We start from the raw sequence: 12979 nt of genomic DNA, 5'->3' as shown, positions 1-12979 counted from the left end.
TGGGTCGAATCCCAAATTGACCAACTCCACCACTGTCAATTAAAATCAGGAAAATATATCCATTAGTATGCTATCTGTGAGATGACCATGTAGGTAACAAAGCCACAAACAACAGCACTGTTACAACATTGGCCTGCCAACTGAAACAACCGGGCGACCCATACAATGTAAAACTACTGTTTTTTCTAGACGTAGCATGAAGAAAACCTTCCCTCATGCTTTAGTACAATGAATGGACCACTCTACTTTGTTTTCGCTAACATTTAAATACAAAGAATCAAGAACATTAGGGGTTTGATCAGAACTAGCTGTGCTATTTAACATGCCAACATAGAACCATGGCAAGATAGACAAGATGGGTCGAATCCCAAATTGACCAACTCCACCACTGTCAATTAAAATAAGGAAAATATATACATTAGTATGCTATCTGTGAGATGACCATGTAGGTAACAAAGCCACAAACAACAGCACTGTTACAACATTGGCCTGCCAACTGAACCAACTGGGCGACCCATACAATGTAAAACTACTGTTTTTTCTAGACGTAGCATGAAGAAAACCTTCCCTCATGCTTTAGTACAATGAATGGACCACTCTACTTTGTTTTCGCTAACATTTAAATACAAAAAATGAAGAACATTAGGGGTTTGATCAGAACTAGCTGTGCTATTTAACATGCCAAGATAGAAACATGGCAAGATATACTGTATCTGAGATAAGTGTTAAAAAAACAATCAAACCTACTCTTCCAAATGAGCCAACCTTCCGAACCATGTGCAAAAGCAGCCCACAACTTATGGGTTGGACCAACAACAGCAGTTATTTTGGATGCTTGAAACCATACCAAATGCTAGGTCGTGCTGAGATTGCATCATTTACCACAACTCCGCATTTAAAACCTGCCAACAAACAGCAGCCATGATACTTACACGTCAGTTGGCACGAAGGACAAACATTGCTCAGTTTAACCGACACAGGATAAAGTTTGCACCCAATGTGGGGCTCGAACCCACGACCCTGAGATTAAGAGTCTCATGCTCTACCGACTGAGCTAACCGGGCTACATTTATGGAAAAAAAACACAATTTTTTCAAAATGTGGTGTGGTAAAAACCTGAAACTCTTTTTAAGACAATGGGTCGAATCCCAAATTGACCAACTCCACCACTGTCAATTAAAATCAGGAAAATATATACATTAGTATGCTATCTGTGAGATGACCATGTAGGTAACAAAGCCACAAACAACAGCACTGTTACAACATTGGCCTGCCAACTGAAACAACCGGGCGACCCATACAATGTAAAACTACTGTTTTTTCTAGACGTAGCATGAAGAAAACCTTCCCTCATGCTTTAGTACAATGAATGGACCACTCTACTTTGTTTTCGCTAACATTTAAATACAAAGAATGAAGAACATTAGTGGTTTGATCAGAACTAGCTGTGCTATTTAACATGCCAACATAGAAACATGGCAAGATAGACAAGATGGGTCGAATCCCAAATTGACCAACTCCACCACTGTCAATTAAAATAAGGAAAATATATACATTAGTATGCTATCTGTGAGATGACCATATAGGTAACAAAGCCACAAACAACAGCACTGTTACAACATTGGCCTGCCAACTGAAACAACCGGGCAACCCATACAATGTAAAACTACTGTTTTTTCTAGACGTAGCATGAAGAAAACCTTCCCTCATGCTTTAGTACAATGAATGGACCACTCTACTTTGTTTTCGCTAACATTTAAATACAAAAAATGAAGAACATTAGGGGTTTGATCAGAACTAGCTGTGCTATTTATCATGCCAAGATAGAAACATGGCAAGATATACTGTATCTGAGATAAGTGTTAAAAAAACAATCAAACCTACTCTTCCAAATGAGCCAACCTTCCGAACCATGTGCAAAAGCAGCCCACAACTTATGGGTTGGACCAACAACAGCAGTTATTTTGGATGCTTGAAACCATACCAAATGCTAGGTCGTGCTGAGATTGCATCATTTACCACAACTCCGCATTTAAAACCTGCCAACAAACAGCAGCCATGATACTTACACGTCAGTTGGCACGAAGGACAAACATTGCTCAGTTTAACCGACACAGGATAAAGTTTGCGCCCAATGTGGGGCTCGAACCCACGACCCTGAGATTAAGAGTCTCATGCTCTACCGACTGAGCTAACCGGGCTACATTTATTGAAAAAAAACACAATTTTTCGAAATGTGGTGTGGTAAAAACCTGAAACTCTTTTTAACACAATGGGTCGAATCCCAAATTGACCAACTCCACCACTGTCAATTAAAATCAGGAAAATATATACATTAGTATGCTATCTGTGAGATGACCATATAGGTAACAAAGCCACAAACAACAGCACTGTTACAACATTGGCCTGCCAACTGAAACAACCGGGCGACCCATACAATGTAAAACTACTGTTTTTTCTAGACGTAGCATGAAGAAAACCTTCCCTCATGCTTTAGTACAATGAATGGACCACTCTACTTTGTTTTCGCTAACATTTAAATACAAAGAATCAAGAACATTAGGGGTTTGATCAGAACTAGCTGTGCTATTTAACATGCCAACATAGAACCATGGCAAGATAGACAAGATGGGTCGAATCCCAAATTGACCAACTCCACCACTGTCAATTAAAATAAGGAAAATATATACATTAGTATGCTATCTGTGAGATGACCATATAGGTAACAAAGCCACAAACAACAGCACTGTTACAACATTGGCCTGCCAACTGAACCAACCGGGCGACCCATACAATGTAAAACTACTGTTTTTTCTAGACGTAGCATGAAGAAAACCTTCCCTCATGCTTTAGTACAATGAATGGACCACTCTACTTTGTTTTCGCTAACATTTAAATACAAAGAATCAAGAACATTAGGGGTTTGATCAGAACTAGCTGTGCTATTTAACATGCCAACATAGAACCATGGCAAGATAGACAAGATGGGTCGAATCCCAAATTGACCAACTCCACCACTGTCAATTAAAATAAGGAAAATATATACATTAGTATGCTATCTGTGAGATGAACATATAGGTAACAAAGCCACAAACAACAGCACTGTTACAACATTGGCCTGCCAACTGAACCAACTGGGCGACCCATACAATGTAAAACTACTGTTTTTTCTAGACGTAGCATGAAGAAAACCTTCCCTCATGCTTTAGTACAATGAATGGACCACTCTACTTTGTTTTCGCTAACATTTAAATACAAAAAATGAAGAACATTAGGGGTTTGATCAGAACTAGCTGTGCTATTTAACATGCCAAGATAGAAACATGGCAAGATATACTGTATCTGAGATAAGTGTTAAAAAAACAATCAAACCTACTCTTCCAAATGAGCCAACCTTCCGAACCATGTGCAAAAGCAGCCCACAACTTATGGGTTGGACCAACAACAGCAGTTATTTTGGATGCTTGAAACCATACCAAATGCTAGGTCGTGCTGAGATTGCATCATTTACCACAACTCCGCATTTAAAACCTGCCAACAAACAGCAGCCATGATACTTACACGTCAGTTGGCACGAAGGACAAACATTGCTCAGTTTAACCGACACAGGATAAAGTTTGCACCCAATGTGGGGCTCGAACCCACGACCCTGAGATTAAGAGTCTCATGCTCTACCGACTGAGCTAACCGGGCTACATTTATGGAAAAAAAACACAATTTTTTCAAAATGTGGTGTGGTAAAAACCTGAAACTCTTTTTAAGACAATGGGTCGAATCCCAAATTGACCAACTCCACCACTGTCAATTAAAATCAGGAAAATATATACATTAGTATGCTATCTGTGAGATGACCATGTAGGTAACAAAGCCACAAACAACAGCACTGTTACAACATTGGCCTGCCAACTGAAACAACCGGGCGACCCATACAATGTAAAACTACTGTTTTTTCTAGACGTAGCATGAAGAAAACCTTCCCTCATGCTTTAGTACAATGAATGGACCACTCTACTTTGTTTTCGCTAACATTTAAATACAAAGAATGAAGAACATTAGTGGTTTGATCAGAACTAGCTGTGCTATTTAACATGCCAACATAGAAACATGGCAAGATAGACAAGATGGGTCGAATCCCAAATTGACCAACTCCACCACTGTCAATTAAAATAAGGAAAATATATACATTAGTATGCTATCTGTGAGATGACCATATAGGTAACAAAGCCACAAACAACAGCACTGTTACAACATTGGCCTGCCAACTGAAACAACCGGGCAACCCATACAATGTAAAACTACTGTTTTTTCTAGACGTAGCATGAAGAAAACCTTCCCTCATGCTTTAGTACAATGAATGGACCACTCTACTTTGTTTTCGCTAACATTTAAATACAAAAAATGAAGAACATTAGGGGTTTGATCAGAACTAGCTGTGCTATTTATCATGCCAAGATAGAAACATGGCAAGATATACTGTATCTGAGATAAGTGTTAAAAAAACAATCAAACCTACTCTTCCAAATGAGCCAACCTTCCGAACCATGTGCAAAAGCAGCCCACAACTTATGGGTTGGACCAACAACAGCAGTTATTTTGGATGCTTGAAACCATACCAAATGCTAGGTCGTGCTGAGATTGCATCATTTACCACAACTCCGCATTTAAAACCTGCCAACAAACAGCAGCCATGATACTTACACGTCAGTTGGCACGAAGGACAAACATTGCTCAGTTTAACCGACACAGGATAAAGTTTGCGCCCAATGTGGGGCTCGAACCCACGACCCTGAGATTAAGAGTCTCATGCTCTACCGACTGAGCTAACCGGGCTACATTTATTGAAAAAAAACACAATTTTTCGAAATGTGGTGTGGTAAAAACCTGAAACTCTTTTTAAGACAATGGGTCGAATCCCAAATTGACCAACTCCACCACTGTCAATTAAAATCAGGAAAATATATACATTAGTATGCTATCTGTGAGATGACCATGTAGGTAACAAAGCCACAAACAACAGCACTGTTACAACATTGGCCTGCCAACTGAAACAACCGGGCGACCCATACAATGTAAAACTACTGTTTTTTCTAGACGTAGCATGAAGAAAACCTTCCCTCATGCTTTAGTACAATGAATGGACCACTCTACTTTGTTTTCGCTAACATTTAAATACAAAGAATCAAGAACATTAGGGGTTTGATCAGAACTAGCTGTGCTATTTAACATGCCAACATAGAACCATGGCAAGATAGACAAGATGGGTCGAATCCCAAATTGACCAACTCCACCACTGTGAATTAAAATAAGGAAAATATATACATTAGTATGCTATCTGTGAGATGACCATATAGGTAACAAAGCCACAAACAACAGCACTGTTACAACATTGGCCTGCCAACTGAACCAACCGGGCGACCCATACAATGTAAAACTACTGTTTTTTCTAGATGTAGCATGAAGAAAACCTTCCCTCATGCTTTAGTACAATGAATGGACCACTCTACTTTGTTTTCGCTAACATTTAAATACAAAAAATGAAGAACATTAGGGGTTTGATCAGAACTAGCTGTGCTATTTAACATGCCAAGATAGAAACATGGCAAGATATACTGTATCTGAGAAAAGTGTTAAAAAAACAATCAAACCTACTCTTCCAAATGAGCCAACCTTCCGAACCATGTGCAAAAGCAGCCCACAACTTATGGTTTGGACCAACAACAGCAGTTATTTTGGATGCTTGAAACCATACCAAATGCTAGGTCGTGCTGAGATTGCATCATTTACCACAACTCCGCATTTAAAACCTGCCAACAAACAGCAGCCATGATACTTACACGTCAGTTGGCACGAAGGACAAACATTGCTCAGTTTAACCGACACAGGATAAAGTTTGCGCCCAATGTGGGGCTCGAACCCACGACCCTGAGATTAAGAGTCTCATGCTCTACCGACTGAGCTAACCGGGCTACATTTATTGAAAAAAAAACACAATTTTTTCGAAATGTGGTGTGGTAAAAACCTGAAACTCTTTTTAAGACAATGGGTCGAATCCCAAATTGACCAACTCCACCACTGTCAATTAAAATCAGGAAAATATATCCATTAGTATGCTATCTGTGAGATGACCATGTAGGTAACAAAGCCACAAACAACAGCACTGTTACAACATTGGCCTGCCAACTGAAACAACCGGGCGACCCATACAATGTAAAACTACTGTTTTTTCTAGACGTAGCATGAAGAAAACCTTCCCTCATGCTTTAGTACAATGAATGGACCACTCTACTTTGTTTTCGCTAACATTTAAATACAAAGAATGAAGAACATTAGTGGTTTGATCAGAACTAGCTGTGCTATTTAACATGCCAACATAGAAACATGGCAAGATAGACAAGATGGGTCGAATCCCAAATTGACCAACTCCACCACTGTCAATTAAAATAAGGAAAATATATACATTAGTATGCTATCTGTGAGATGACCATATAGGTAACAAAGCCACAAACGACAGCACTGTTACAACATTGGCCTGCCAACCGAACCAACGGGGCGACCCATACAATGTAAAACTACTGTTTTTTCTAGACGTAGCATGAAGAAAACCTTCCCTCATGCTTTAGTACAATGAATGGACCACTCTACTTTGTTTTCGCTAACATTTAAATACAAAAAATGAAGAACATTAGGGGTTTGATCAGAACTAGCTGTGCTATTTAACATGCCAAGATAGAAACATGGCAAGATATACTGTATCTGAGATAAGTGTTAAAAAAACAATCAAACCTACTCTTCCAAATGAGCCAACCTTCCGAACCATGTGCAAAAGCAGCCCACAACTTATGGGTTGGACCAACAACAGCAGTTATTTTGGATGCTTGAAACCATACCAAATGCTAGGTCGTGCTGAGATTGCATCATTTACCACAACTCCGCATTTAAAACCTGCCAACAAACAGCAGCCATGATACTTACACGTCAGTTGGCACGAAGGACAAACATTGCTCAGTTTAACCGACACAGGATAAAGTTTGCGCCCAATGTGGGGCTTGAACCCACGACCCTGAGATTAAGAGTCTCATGCTCTACCGACTGAGCTAACCGGGCTACATTTATTGAAAAAAAACACAATTTTTTCGAAATGTGGTGTGGTAAAAACCTGAAACTCTTTTTAAGACAATGGGTCGAATCCCAAATTGACCAACTCCACCACTGTCAATTAAAATCACGAAAATATATCCATTAGTATGCTATCTGTGAGATGACCATGTAGGTAACAAAGCCACAAACAACAGCACTGTTACAACATTGGCCTGCCAACTGAAACAACCGGGCGACCCATACAATGTAAAACTACTGTTTTTTCTAGACGTAGCATGAAGAAAACCTTCCCTCATGCTTTAGTACAATGAATGGACCACTCTACTTTGTTTTCGCTAACATTTAAATACAAAGAATCAAGAACATTAGGGGTTTGATCAGAACTAGCTGTGCTATTTAACATGCCAACATAGAACCATGGCAAGATAGACAAGATGGGTCGAATCCCAAATTGACCAACTCCACCACTGTCAATTAAAATAAGGAAAATATATACATTAGTATGCTATCTGTGAGATGACCATATAGGTAACAAAGCCACAAACAACAGCACTGTTACAACATTGGCCTGCCAACTGAACCAACCGGGCGACCCATACAATGTAAAACTACTGTTTTTTCTAGACGTAGCATGAAGAAAACCTTCCCTCATGCTTTAGTACAATGAATGGACCACTCTACTTTGTTTTCGCTAACATTTAAATACAAAAAATGAAGAACATTAGGGGTTTGATCAGAACTAGCTGTGCTATTTAACATGCCAAGATAGAAACATGGCAAGATATACTGTATCTGAGATAAGTGTTAAAAAAACAATCAAACCTACTCTTCCAAATGAGCCAACCTTCCGAACCATGTGCAAAAGCAGCCCACAACTTATGGGTTGGACCAACAACAGCAGTTATTTTGGATGCTTGAAACCATACCAAATGCTAGGTCGTGCTGAGATTGCATCATTTACCATAACTCCGCATTTAAACCCTGCCAACAAACAGCAGCCATGATACTTACACGTCAGTTGGCACGAAGGACAAACATTGCTCAGTTTAACCGACACAGGATAAAGTTTGCGCCCAATGTGGGGCTCGAACCCACGACCCTGAGATTAAGAGTCTCATGCTCTACCGACTGAGCTAACCGGGCTACATTTATGGAAAAAAAACACAAATTTTTTGAAATGTGGTGTGGTAAAAATCTGAAACTCTTTTTAAGACAATGGGTCGAATCCCAAATTGACCAACTCCACCACTGTCAATTAAAATCAGGAAAATATATACATTAGTATGCTATCTGTGAGATGACCATGTAGGTAACAAAGCCACAAACAACAGCACTGTTACAACATTGGCCTGCCAACTGAAACAACCGGGCGACCCATACAATGTAAAACTACTGTTTTTTCTAGACGTAGCATGAAGAAAACCTTCCCTCATGCTTTAGTACAATGAATGGACCACTCTACTTTGTTTTCGCTAACATTTAAATACAAAGAATGAAGAACATTAGTGGTTTGATCAGAACTAGCTGTGCTATTTAACATGCCAACATAGAAACATGGCAAGATAGACAAGATGGGTCGAATCCCAAATTGACCAACTCCACCACTGTCAATTAAAATAAGGAAAATATATACATTAGTATGCTATCTGTGAGATGACCATATAGGTAACAAAGCCACAAACGACAGCACTGTTACAACATTGGCCTGCCAACCGAACCAACGGGGCGACCCATACAATGTAAAACTACTGTTTTTTCTAGACGTAGCATGAAGAAAACCTTCCCTCATGCTTTAGTACAATGAATGGACCACTCTACTTTGTTTTCGCTAACATTTAAATACAAAAAATGAAGAACATTAGGGGTTTGATCAGAACTAGCTGTGCTATTTAACATGCCAAGATAGAAACATGGCAAGATATACTGTATCTGAGATAAGTGTTAAAAAAACAATCAAACCTACTCTTCCAAATGAGCCAACCTTCCGAACCATGTGCAAAAGCAGCCCACAACTTATGGGTTGGACCAACAACAGCAGTTATTTTGGATGCTTGAAACCATACCAAATGCTAGGTCGTGCTGAGATTGCATCATTTACCACAACTCCGCATTTAAAACCTGCCAACAAACAGCAGCCATGATACTTACACGTCAGTTGGCACGAAGGACAAACATTGCTCAGTTTAACCGACACAGGATAAAGTTTGCGCCCAATGTGGGGCTTGAACCCACGACCCTGAGATTAAGAGTCTCATGCTCTACCGACTGAGCTAACCGGGCTACATTTATTGAAAAAAAACACAATTTTTTCGAAATGTGGTGTGGTAAAAACCTGAAACTCTTTTTAAGACAATGGGTCGAATCCCAAATTGACCAACTCCACCACTGTCAATTAAAATCACGAAAATATATCCATTAGTATGCTATCTGTGAGATGACCATGTAGGTAACAAAGCCACAAACAACAGCACTGTTACAACATTGGCCTGCCAACTGAAACAACCGGGCGACCCATACAATGTAAAACTACTGTTTTTTCTAGACGTAGCATGAAGAAAACCTTCCCTCATGCTTTAGTACAATGAATGGACCACTCTACTTTGTTTTCGCTAACATTTAAATACAAAGAATCAAGAACATTAGGGGTTTGATCAGAACTAGCTGTGCTATTTAACATGCCAACATAGAACCATGGCAAGATAGACAAGATGGGTCGAATCCCAAATTGACCAACTCCACCACTGTCAATTAAAATAAGGAAAATATATACATTAGTATGCTATCTGTGAGATGACCATATAGGTAACAAAGCCACAAACAACAGCACTGTTACAACATTGGCCTGCCAACTGAACCAACCGGGCGACCCATACAATGTAAAACTACTGTTTTTTCTAGACGTAGCATGAAGAAAACCTTCCCTCATGCTTTAGTACAATGAATGGACCACTCTACTTTGTTTTCGCTAACATTTAAATACAAAAAATGAAGAACATTAGGGGTTTGATCAGAACTAGCTGTGCTATTTAACATGCCAAGATAGAAACATGGCAAGATATACTGTATCTGAGATAAGTGTTAAAAAAACAATCAAACCTACTCTTCCAAATGAGCCAACCTTCCGAACCATGTGCAAAAGCAGCCCACAACTTATGGGTTGGACCAACAACAGCAGTTATTTTGGATGCTTGAAACCATACCAAATGCTAGGTCGTGCTGAGATTGCATCATTTACCATAACTCCGCATTTAAACCCTGCCAACAAACAGCAGCCATGATACTTACACGTCAGTTGGCACGAAGGACAAACATTGCTCAGTTTAACCGACACAGGATAAAGTTTGCGCCCAATGTGGGGCTCGAACCCACGACCCTGAGATTAAGAGTCTCATGCTCTACCGACTGAGCTAACCGGGCTACATTTATTGAAAAAAAACAAAAATTTTTCGAAATGTGGTGTGGTAAAAACCTGAAACTCTTTTTAAGACAATGGGTCGAATCCCAAATTGACCAACTCCACCACTGTCAATTAAAATCAGGAAAATATATCCATTAGTATGCTATCTGTGAGATGACCATGTAGGTAACAAAGCCACAAACAACAGCACTGTTACAACATTGGCCTGCCAACTGAAACAACCGGGCGACCCATACAATGTAAAACTACTGTTTTTTCTAGACGTAGCATGAAGAAAACCTTCCCTCATGCTTTAGTACAATGAATGGACCACTCTACTTTGTTTTCGCTAACATTTAAATAAAAAGAATCAAGAACATTAGGGGTTTGATCAGAACTAGCTGTGCTATTTAACATGCCAACATAGAACCATGGCAAGATAGACAAGATGGGTCGAATCCCAAATTGACCAACTCCACCACTGTCAATTAAAATAAGGAAAATATATACATTAGTATGCTATCTGTGAGATGACCATATAGGTAACAAAGCCACAAACAACAGCACTGTTACAACATTGGCCTGCCAACTGAACCAACCGGGCGACCCATACAATGTAAAACTACTGTTTTTTCTAGACGTAGCATGAAGAAAACCTTCCCTCATGCTTTAGTACAATGAATAGACCACTCTACTTTGTTTTCGCTAACATTTAAATACAAAGAATCAAGAACATTAGGGGTTTGATCAGAACTAGCTGTGCTATTTAACATGCCAACATAGAACCATGGCAAGATAGACAAGATGGGTCGAATCCCAAATTGACCAACTCCACCACTGTCAATTAAAATAAGGAAAATATATACATTAGTATGCTATCTGTGAGATGACCATATAGATAACAAAGCCACAAACAACAGCACTGTTACAACATTGGCCTGCCAACTGAACCAACCGGGCGACCCATACAATGTAAAACTACTGTTTTTTCTAGACGTAGCATGAAGAAAACCTTCCCTCATGCTTTAGTACAATGAATGGACCACTCTACTTTGTTTTCGCTAACATTTAAATACAAAAAATGAAGAACATTAGGGGTTTGATCAGAACTAGCTGTGCTATTTAACATGCCAAGATAGAAACATGGCAAGATATACTGTATCTGAGATAAGTGTTAAAAAAACAATCAAACCTACTCTTCCAAATGAGCCAACCTTCCGAACCATGTGCAAAAGCAGCCCACAACTTATGGGTTGGACCAACAACAGCAGTTATTTTGGATGCTTGAAACCATACCAAATGCTAGGTCGTGCTGAGATTGCATCATTTACCACAACTCCGCATTTAAAACCTGCCAACAAACAGCAGCCATGATACTTACACGTCAGTTGGCACAAAGGACAAACATTGCTCAGTTTAACCGACACAGGATAAAGTTTGCGCCCAATGTGGGGCTTGAACCCACGACCCTGAGATTAAGAGTCTCATGCTCTACCGACTGAGCTAACCGAGCTACATTTATTGAAAAAAAACACAATTTTTTCGAAATGTGGTGTGGTAAAAACCTGAAACTCTTTTTAAGACAATGGGTCGAATCCCAAATTGACCAACTCCACCACTGTCAATTAAAATCAGGAAAATATATACATTAGTATGCTATCTGTGAGATGACCATGTAGGTAACAAAGCCACAAACAACAGCACTGTTACAACATTGGCCTGCCAACTGAAACAACCGGGCGACCCATACAATGTAAAACTACTGTTTTTTCTAGACGTAGCATGAAGAAAACCTTCCCTCATGCTTTAGTACAATGAATGGACCACTCTACTTTGTTTTCGCTAACATTTAAATACAAAGAATCAAGAACATTAGGGGTTTGATCAGAACTAGCTGTGCTATTTAACATGCCAACATAGAACCATGGCAAGATAGACAAGATGGGTCGAATCCCAAATTGACCAACTCCACCACTGTCAATTAAAATAAGGAAAATATATACATTAGTATGCTATCTGTGAGATGACCATATAGGTAACAAAGCCACAAACAACAGCACTGTTACAACATTGGCCTGCCAACTGAACCAACCGGGAGACCCATACAATGTAAAACTACTGTTTTTTCTAGACGTAGCATGAAGAAAACCTTCCCTCATGCTTTAGTACAATGAATGGACCACTCTACTTTGTTTTCGCTAACATTTAAATACAAAAAATGAAGAACATTAGGGGTTTGATCAGAACTAGCTGTGCTATTTAACATGCCAAGATAGAAACATGGCAAGATATACTGTATCTGAGATAAGTGTTAAAAAAACAATCAAACCTACTCTTCCAAATGAGCCAACCTTCCGAACCATGTGCAAAAGCAGCCCACAACTTATGGGTTGGACCAACAACAGCAGTTATTTTGGATGCTTGAAACCATACCAAATGCTAGGTCGTGCTGAGATTGCATCATTTACCATAACTCCGCATTTA

General features: G+C 39.5%; 1 protein-coding gene and 10 non-coding genes across 11 annotated transcripts in view; all 11 read right to left on the bottom strand.

Moving 5' to 3' along the window:
• efcab6 (EF-hand calcium binding domain 6) overlaps window positions 1-12979 on the bottom strand; it is a 191423-nt gene that overhangs the window by 129773 nt on the left and 48671 nt on the right. The gene's annotated exons all lie outside the window — the stretch shown is intronic.
• On the bottom strand, window positions 992-1064 carry trnak-cuu (transfer RNA lysine (anticodon CUU)). The gene has a single exon. It is a non-coding gene; the product is annotated as a tRNA-Lys (tRNA).
• trnak-cuu (transfer RNA lysine (anticodon CUU)) lies at window positions 2129-2201 on the bottom strand. The gene has a single exon. It is a non-coding gene; the product is annotated as a tRNA-Lys (tRNA).
• Window positions 3621-3693, bottom strand: trnak-cuu (transfer RNA lysine (anticodon CUU)). The gene has a single exon. It is a non-coding gene; the product is annotated as a tRNA-Lys (tRNA).
• Window positions 4758-4830, bottom strand: trnak-cuu (transfer RNA lysine (anticodon CUU)). Its single transcript has one exon. It is a non-coding gene; the product is annotated as a tRNA-Lys (tRNA).
• trnak-cuu (transfer RNA lysine (anticodon CUU)) lies at window positions 5894-5966 on the bottom strand. Its single transcript has one exon. It is a non-coding gene; the product is annotated as a tRNA-Lys (tRNA).
• trnak-cuu (transfer RNA lysine (anticodon CUU)) lies at window positions 7032-7104 on the bottom strand. The gene has a single exon. It is a non-coding gene; the product is annotated as a tRNA-Lys (tRNA).
• trnak-cuu (transfer RNA lysine (anticodon CUU)) lies at window positions 8169-8241 on the bottom strand. The gene has a single exon. It is a non-coding gene; the product is annotated as a tRNA-Lys (tRNA).
• trnak-cuu (transfer RNA lysine (anticodon CUU)) lies at window positions 9306-9378 on the bottom strand. Its single transcript has one exon. It is a non-coding gene; the product is annotated as a tRNA-Lys (tRNA).
• On the bottom strand, window positions 10443-10515 carry trnak-cuu (transfer RNA lysine (anticodon CUU)). Its single transcript has one exon. It is a non-coding gene; the product is annotated as a tRNA-Lys (tRNA).
• On the bottom strand, window positions 11936-12008 carry trnak-cuu (transfer RNA lysine (anticodon CUU)). The gene has a single exon. It is a non-coding gene; the product is annotated as a tRNA-Lys (tRNA).

The sequence above is a fragment of the Centropristis striata genome, chromosome 22, assembly GCF_030273125.1.
Source record: "Centropristis striata isolate RG_2023a ecotype Rhode Island chromosome 22, C.striata_1.0, whole genome shotgun sequence".
NCBI lineage: Eukaryota > Metazoa > Chordata > Actinopteri > Perciformes > Serranidae > Centropristis > Centropristis striata.
The sequence above is the reverse complement of the archived record's forward strand: the minus strand, read 5'-3'. Positions and strand labels throughout refer to the sequence as shown.